At 45.3% G+C, this 9,045-nt stretch overlaps 1 pseudogene; it reads left to right on the plus strand.

The window, feature by feature from the left end:
• The first annotated feature begins 7,081 nt into the window (after positions 1-7,081).
• LOC105505496 lies at positions 7,082-7,399 on the plus strand (annotated as a pseudogene).
• The last annotated feature ends 1,646 nt before the right edge of the window (positions 7,400-9,045 follow it).

A 9,045-nucleotide genomic window follows, 5' to 3' on the forward strand; every position in this document is an offset into this window, starting at 1 on the left:
ACACACACACATGCATGCACACACATATACACATACACACAAATACACACATATACACATACACAGAAACACACAGACACACACAAACACACATAGACACATACATAGAAACACACAGACACATACACATATACACATACACAAACACACAGAAACACACATACACACATACACACACACGTACACACAGATACACATATGCAGACACACACATACACATATGCACACACATATACAAACATACACATAAACACACATACACATACACACACAAACACACACACATACACACATGCACACACATATACACATACACACAAACGCATACACATACACAGAAACACACATACATACACACAAACACATATACACACACATACACACAGACACACACACACATCTTTGCTTCTGTCTCTATAAAATGGAGATTATACATTTAGTCCAGTGCCTGGCACTTAGGAAACTATTAATAAATTAGAATACTAACCTTCATCAGGCCATGATGATTATCATAGTAGTGCTGGGAAAAACTGTAAGAAGTCTTGCCCTTCCTGTTCTTCAAGAAATCTTGTCTCTATCCCTCATTCTAAGCAATGAAAATCTCACCTTTTCTTGAAAATCTCAAGCAAATGAGATTGTAGAGGCATCCTCTGCTGAGCACAGCAGCCCTGCCCGGCATGTGAGGGCCCCGATGGCCCCAGTCCCACCTCTGCCCTCGCTGCTGGGCAGCGAGGAGGAAGCAGCAGAAAGTGTTTCCCAGTCAGGACGTGTTTGTTGTCAGCTCTTTCCCGGACAGAGCCAGCTTTTCCTTCTTGTTTTACTTGGCATCGATCTGTGTATTATCTGTGCAGTTCTCTGGAAAAGAACAGAAAACCAACTTCCTATGTGAATAGCCAAGAGCACTGAGCTCTCTGCTCTCTGGGTGTCTTCAGGACTAACTCAGAATTCCTGGCTCCTCCTGCCCCTGGCCCGGAAGGCCTCCTGAGGTAGTGCACGGAAACCTCAGCTGGTATCGGGAATGTTCTGCAGGACCAGGGGTGCTTCCAGGGTTGTTACATAGAAGGGGCTTGAAGGCAGGAGTTTGGTTGGAAGAGAAATTGTCCTATAATTGTATCTGCAGCACAAACACACTGGTTTTATTTAGACGACATATCATAGAGCATGAGGGTGACAAAGAGGCCAGTGGGACAAATCTAGCCCCCTACTTGTTTTTGTAAACGAAGTATTGTTGGAATGCTTCTATGCCGTTTCTATTGCCTATGACTTCTTTTGCATTGTAGTGGCAGAATTGAGTAGTTGAAACAGGCTGTACGTGTGATCTGCAAAGGTCTAGAATACTTACAATCTGGCCCTTTACAGGAAAGTTTGCAAATCCCTATAACACAGCAATAAAACAGTACGTTTTAAAAAAAGATGCTTCATTTATAACAATGTGCATAAAAATGAGAAAGCATCCTTTGCTCGTTTCAAATCATATTTTGGGGATGTCTTGGTGGGTGGGATAATGAGGTCTCTGGGTGGGGAAGGGAGTGTAAATTTTCCCAGGTGACCTGCTTGTGCTGTGACCATGGAGACACTCCTTCCTCGACCCAGGTCCTCTGAATCTCACAGAATGCCAACCTGTGGTCTGAGTTTGTGCTTCGTTTTCACGTTCAGGCCTCTGCCCAGCAGCAGACTGTCCTCTCACCTTGGGTTGTTTTTCAGTTTTCTCGCGTCATGGCAGCTAAGGAAAATGGCATTCATTATTTGTAAAAGGATGCGTCTGCTCACGGCTGAAGAGACAGCCACAGAAGCTGTCCCAGACCCCATCCCCAGGACTGAGGCATTGGCCTCTGCACACATGAAACCATTAGCAGTCCGGAAGACATTGCAGCGGAGGGCTGGGAGGCTCCTGCTGGTGTGCTTCCCCTTGTTCCTGGTGACAGTGCTCTGGATCTGCCACTCAGGGTGTCAAGGAGAGTCAGTCACTTTTTCCTGTTTCTGCTCCAGGATGGGCCCTCCTGTCCCCCAGAGCCCCAACCTTAACAAAGACCTGAAGGAGCATGCTAGGTCCTGGGTGAGTTGTCTTCTCCTATGCTTCATTTAAGCCTAATTAAAGTTCTGGCATTAGACCAGAGAGATATGATACTATTAACTATGTTTTGTAATGGAGAATATGGAACCTCAGAGCCCTGCAGCAAGTTGCTTAGGTAAATGGGCTCTGAGCCAGAGGATCAAGTGCTGGTGGAGTGCTGGCAATGCCAACAACGGGCTCTCCTTGCACAGCAGGAAGTGGGGAAGCCTCATCCATAGCATCTGCCCCAGGCCTCAAATAAATCCCCCACCCAGGGGGCTCCCCACCCCTGGATTCAGATCCCTGACCCTCGCTGGGCCTCTATTCCCTGACCTGTGGGTTGAGAAGGCATAGTGCCTGGAGCTATGGAGCAGACCTACACAGGAAGTGCTGCAGGAACCTTTAAAAGTCACAGTCTTACAAGGCGTGTGTCGGTGCCAGCAAAGTAGGAGCCCCAAGCATGAAAAGACCTGGCACATCCCACCTCAGTCACCCATGTGCAACTAAAAGCAGATCTGACACTAAGCCATCTGTTTAAGAAGGCCAGTTTTTCTCATGATGCCTATGTAAATCATCACATTAAAAAAAAGTGTTGGGCTCCCTATCTTGCTATTGCCCTAAGCATGTTCTTGGCCTTTCCATTGGGTGACCCAGCCTGGAGACAATATGTTTGAGAAAGATGGGTATCTTGTATCTTTCAGAACCCAGCTAGAAACATAAGGAGAGTTAGGCGTATCCAGCTTGGAGTAACTTCGATGGCCTGGGACTGAGTTTAGACAAATGGCCTGCAGAATTGTACCTAACTAGCTGTGTAATCACTCGTGAATTGTTTTCTGAGCACCTCTGGCAAGGCGCTGAGTGGGGAGAGGTGAGATGTTTGTCTTCTCTGGGGCTGGGGATGGGGTAAAAGACGCATGTGACAGAGGCCACTTATAACCCAGAGAGTGCTGCTGCCATGATACCTGGGCAGCATCCAAGGGCCCACAATGGCCAGGTGTGCTGTAAGGGGGTCAAGAGATCACTGTTGAAGTTGGCAGCTGCAGGAGGCTTCCAGAATGGCAGATGGAGCTGGGCCTCGAAAGGCAGGTGGGATTCCAGCAGGGGAGGACAGAGGCTGGACCAGCACTCTTGGGGATCCACCGAGTGGTTTTTCCGTTCTCTGTTTCACATGGATGCCCTTGATTCTCACTTCCATTTTCTCTCCTGGTTTGACTCCTGAATTATATCCTCAGGTGAGAGGGTAGCCTTGACTCCCCTCTTCTGGGACTGGTTATCAGGCTAGGTGGGGGTGGACAGGAGGTGACTTCCTCCCAGAGGCAGGAGTAATATACCCAACCAACACTCCAGCTCTCTTTAAAGGCATCTTCACATCCCTTTAATAAGTTCATTTTTCCATTATGTAGCCTAGAGGTGTGTGATTGGCTAAAATTCAAAGAATTAGTATTTGGCCACCTTTTAGCAATTATTTCAAGTATGTTCCTGTAGAAGGTGCAGGTGCTTGTTAAGAGTTCTTTTCAGCAAACATCCTAACACAACCGGAAAAGTCCTATGTAATATCCTGTTATGTTCTCTAGGTTGATTTTACATTCTGCCTAGATGATCAAACACATTTCCAATGCAATGAAAAAATAGTTTGCAACAACTCAGCGGGTGCCAATGTGCAGCTTCCTCAGTTGCCTGGCCTGTCATTTTCATCATTTTCATCAGTTTACTCTTAGGGCATTCTGTGACCCATGACACTAAGGCTATGTGACCCATAACATAAGACCAAGGCCTGCTGGCCTATAAGGCAAGGTGCTATTACCAGCTTACTTGACACGCCTGGCTCATCTTAGACTTGAGGTCTCCTAACTCGTTGCTTAGAACCCTTTCACAAGGTTCTTTCGTTCCCCAAACAAAACAAAATAAAACAAACAAACAAACAAACAAAAAACCAAAACCAAAGCATTGAGACCTCACTTTTTGATTTGAATTTTTATTTAACCTAATGTCCTTTCATCTCTTAATAGTTGGCTCTGGGACCCACTATGCAGCTGAATCCTCTTTCATCGGCCATTGTGTTTGTTGGTATAATTTGGTGTAAAGGAAAATAAAAAACTCTCAGGACCCCCAAAGTCCTTATGCAAAAGGGAAGGTTAAGCCTGGAGACTGAGTCACATAACACTCTCTTCCAAATGAATAGCTGTTACTAGCATTATGCGGTTCCCCACTGGAAGATAAAAGTCCTCAGGCATCTACAAAGGACCACCCCACGGATCATTCAAAAGTAAATTCTTTGCCAGCCTCCCATAAACAAGCACATGTCAATTATAACTTTAGATCTACAGTCTACGGCTAGAGCCAAAAACTAGTCAGTTCATTCTATATTGACAATGTCAGTTACAAACTTACCTTCCCAGGTGCAAAACATAGACAAGATGAGACCAGTCATTCCTCCACCTACCCAGAGAAGTCTGCATAATCAGTTCTTCATTTTCTCCCTTTTTTCTCTTCAAACATATACCTTATCTTTGTAAAATGTAGATTTAGTGGGTACTAACTAAAGTCTCACAATAATGTGACCATTTACCTTACTGCCTACCTGTCCATTTTCCTACCTGCCTTCCTCCCTTTAAGGAAATGTATAAATACTAAACCTTCTGAAAACCTTTTTAGAAAAAAACAGCCACAGATGTGTCTGTGTTTTTCCTGGATGCTCCCTCAAGCTGGCTTAATAAACCTTGATTGACTGAGACTTTTGCTTCCGTCACTCATTTCATCAGATTACATGAGAATATCCCTGTGATATCTAGAAAAACAGCCTCTGCTGCTATAGAGACAATGCTAGGAAAGCCTTTCCTCGTTTTCAGTGTCTGCCTGCCCTTCTGCGGTAAAAGCCACCCACTCTACCTGCCCATACTCCCCTAGCACCAGCCAAAGGATGTCTCGCTGTGAAGACAAAGCTGGTGATGCCCAGGAAAGAGTCCCCAGGAGGCATCTCCACATAGGTAGAGTGTCTGGAAGAGGCAGGGTCCTCGGGTCCCACCAGCCAGAGAAACATTCAGTTAAGGCAGAACCTGGCGTGTGAGCAAGGAATGCTTTGCTGAAGAAGAAATCTCGAAATAGATGTGTAGGTATAACTGAGTAACCCCCTTTTTCTAAGAGATAGAGAATAAGTTGTTATTATTATTATTTCTCTTCTTTTCTCTTTTCTCTATTTCTCCATGCTCCCCACTTCCTACTTAGCCCTTCAGAAATGCAATTATAACCTTCTACCTCCCCTTCACCAGACACTTCCTACAGAGCAAGTTCGTCTATGTGCTTAGAAGCTCTAGAGTGGGACTGTCTCCCACCAGGAAACTGCCTTGAAGACAACAGTCAATTTACAATTCAAAGTATGCCTGCTATGAAACTGTCTCCCACCTGGAGAGTTTTGGCCATCTTTATAACCTAGTTCTACCCACCAAGGCACCAACTTGACTACCTGGTAGATAAGGCACTGAAGGTAGTATGTGGACCCCTACCTGTTCACTTCCTGCCCTGCATATCATTCATGCCAGGTCCCCTTTTAAAAGTGCCCACTTTCTTTTTATTGTATTTATTTATTTTTTTGAGATGGAATCTCACTCTGTTGCCCAAGCTGGAGAACAGATCTCAGCTCATTGCAGCCTCTACCTTTTGGGTTCAAGTGATTCTCCTGCCTCAGCCTCCTGAGTAGCTGGGATTACAGGTACACACCACCACGCCCAGCTAATTTTTTGTATTTTTATTAGAGATGGAGTTTCACCATGTTGGCCAGGCTGGTCTCGAACTCCTGACCTCAGGTGATCCACCCACCTTAGCCTCCCAAAGCGCTGGGATTACAGGTGTAAGCCACTACACCTGGCCAAAAGTGCCCACTTTCTGCTCCAAATGTGAAGCGATACCCTTAAGGCAGGGAAGCCTGTACTTCTTCCCCTAAGCTAGCTTTGGAATACAAAATCACCTTCTTTACACCAGACCTCATTCTTCTTCACTAGACTCTGCAAGGGGCAAGTGACTGAACCTGTATTTTGGTTACACAGAGAAACCTCGGCACCTTCAACACATTAAAAATACTGAATATACTGTCTCTTTTACTTCTGGGTCCACATCAAATTTACTTTCAGGTTTTGTTTAATTTGGGGAGGAAAGAGAAAAGGAAAGTAATCTTGGTGAGATCTTTTCTTATTGATCCATTTATTTATTCATTCATTTACTCAATGAATCTGCTATGTGCCACGTGATTTGCTAGTAGTGAGCAGTGAGATGATAAATGATAAAAAATACCATCTATCCATGCCCTTGTCAAGTTTGATGTCCAGCCAGAAGACATCAGCATTTGGAAAAGTTTTTCTGTTATCACAGTTGCTAGCCTCCCCCAGACCACATTGTGAGAAAGGTGAAATTTGACCTGAATGCAATTTCACTCTTTTCCTTCCTCTCGGTATCAACCTTCCTCTTGGTATCAACCTTCCTCTGCTACCTCACTGGGCCTGGAAGCCTGTAGGATCTACTGGTGGTCTCCGTTTCTATAAGGACATGACTGACCTCCCAGGTCCCTTCTCTGAATCCCACCTCCTCGTGGTCTTGGATCAGAGGGTAACTGTCCTTTGCCATTAGGGTAGCCATGGTGGGGAAAGAAGAAGACATGGGCTTACAGTCTTCCCAACCCTACTTTCCAAAAGCCTAAGCCCCAGAAAGAGAGAGGATTTGTAGGTGTAAACAAAACATCTTGGCTAGAAACAGGGAGAGAGAGGGGTGCTTCTCTCACACACCAGAAGGATGTTCTCCATGAGGAAGATGAAAGAGGAAGGCAAACAGCAATAGAAAGAGAAAAAACTCAATGAGGGGCCCTGTGGGCAGGATGAAGGAGGGCTTCACCATGACACAGGAAGACCATGGGGTCCTGGCTGGTCTGATGACCCACAGCTGTGAACAGTCCTGCGAACAGGGATGTCCAAGTGGGAAGAGGGTGACTCAAGTAGAATTAAGTTAAAAATTTTAGACCACGAAGGGAGAAGCGGCAACATGGCGGCTTCCGGGGCTGGTGACCCTCTGGATGCTAAGCGTGGAGAGGCCCGGTTCGCTCAGCGTATCGACCCGACTCGGGAGAAGCTGACACCCGAGCAACTGCATGCCATGCGGTGAGCGCAGCTTGCCCAGTGGCAGAAGGTCCTACCGCGGCGGACCAGGAACATCGTGACCAGCCTAGGCATCGGGGCCCTGGTGTTAGCTCTTTATGGTTACACCTTCTACTCGATTTCCCAGGAGCGCTTCCTAGATGAACTAGAAGACGAGGCCAAAGCTGCCCGAGCCCGAGCTCTGGCAAGGGTGTCAGGATCCTAATCTGGATGAGTATTGATCATGTCCAACCTGCTGGAGCCCCTTCACATGGTGGAGGATGCCCCATGACCCTGTAGAAATTGAATCCTGCTCACAACATTTTTGGCCTTCTTACTAACCTTGGGCCATGATTGATCCCAAGAAACCAGGGACTTAAGCATTTGGCCACTGTCAAAAGAAGAGAACTCTGCCCACTGCACACTTGCTGAGTACAGTGACTGAGCCCTTTCTTGTAGTTTGTTTCCTTGAGAGGTGCGCGTGCGACCGTGGCTTTTCCCAGTGTTTCTGACTTTGTGGTTTACCCCCTCCACCTTCCAGGGATGTGATTGTTACCAGGTTAGGTGTGGCAGCTCTGTGCAGTGTTTGAGCCTAAAGTGGGATAGATAGGGTCAAACTGGGAACAATAAACTGAGTCATTCTCCTGGGAAAAAAAAATTTACAATCTGGTGAAGTAAGCCTGGGGCATCTTTCTGTACCCATTGAACACTAATTCCCCATTCTGCCTCCTTTTAACCCCCTTTCAACTTTCTATCTGTATGCATTTGACTCCTCCAGGTACTTCATACAAATGGAATCATATAGTCTTTGTCCTTTGTGACTGACTCATTTCAATTAGCATAATGTCCTCAAAGTTCATCTATGTTGTGGCATGTGTCAGAATTTCTTTCCTTCTGAAGGTGGAATAATATTCCATCTTATGCATCCACCATTTTTTGTTTATCTATTGATCTGTTGATGGACTCAGGTTGCTTTCACCTTTTGACTGTTATAAATTAGGCTGCTATGAACATGAATGTACAAATACGTCTTCCAGTCCCTGCTTTCAATTCTTTTGGGCATATAACTAGAAGAATTGTAAACTGTATGATAATTCTATGTTCAACTTTTTGAGGAGCCACCAAACTGTTTTTAACAGGGTTTCAACCATTTTACATTCCCACTAAGATTTCAGTTTCTTCACATCCTCACCAACACTTGTCACTTGTTATTTTGTGTGTGTGTGTTTTTTTTGTTTTGAAGGTCATCCTAAAAAGTGTGAAGTGGGATCTCATTGTGGTTTTGATATGCATTTCCCTAATGATTAGTGACATTCAGCATCTTTTTATGTGCTTGCTGGACATCTGTATATATTCTTTAGAGAAATGTCTACTCAAGTCTTTTGCCCATTTAAAAAACGAGTTAATTTTTTTTTTTTTTTTAAAGAAGTGGAGTCTTTTTATGTTGTCCCAGCTGGACTTAAACTCCTGGGCTCAAGTGATCCTCCCACCTCATCCTCCCAAGTAGCTGGGACCACAATGTAGGAGTTAATATATTCCAGATATTCTTTTTTTTTTTTTTTTTCTTTAAGACGGAGTTTTGCTCTTGTTGCCCAGGCTGGAGTGCAGTGGCATGATCTTGGCTCACTGCAACCTCCACCTCCTTGTTTAAGTGATTCTCCTGCCTCAGGCTCCTGAGTAGCTGGGATTACAGGCATGTGCCACCATGCCTGGGTAATTTTTGCATTTTTAGCAGAGATGGGGTTTCACCATGTTGGCCGGGCTGGCCCCGAACTCCTGACCTCAGGTGATCTGCCTGCCTTGGCTTCCCAAAGTGTTGGGATTACAAGCGTGAGCTACCTCATCCAGCCTCCAGATATTGATTCTTTATCG

This window comes from Colobus angolensis, unplaced genomic scaffold (genome assembly GCF_000951035.1).
Source record: "Colobus angolensis palliatus isolate OR3802 unplaced genomic scaffold, Cang.pa_1.0 Scaffold126, whole genome shotgun sequence".
Classification (NCBI taxonomy): Eukaryota; Metazoa; Chordata; class Mammalia; order Primates; family Cercopithecidae; genus Colobus; species Colobus angolensis.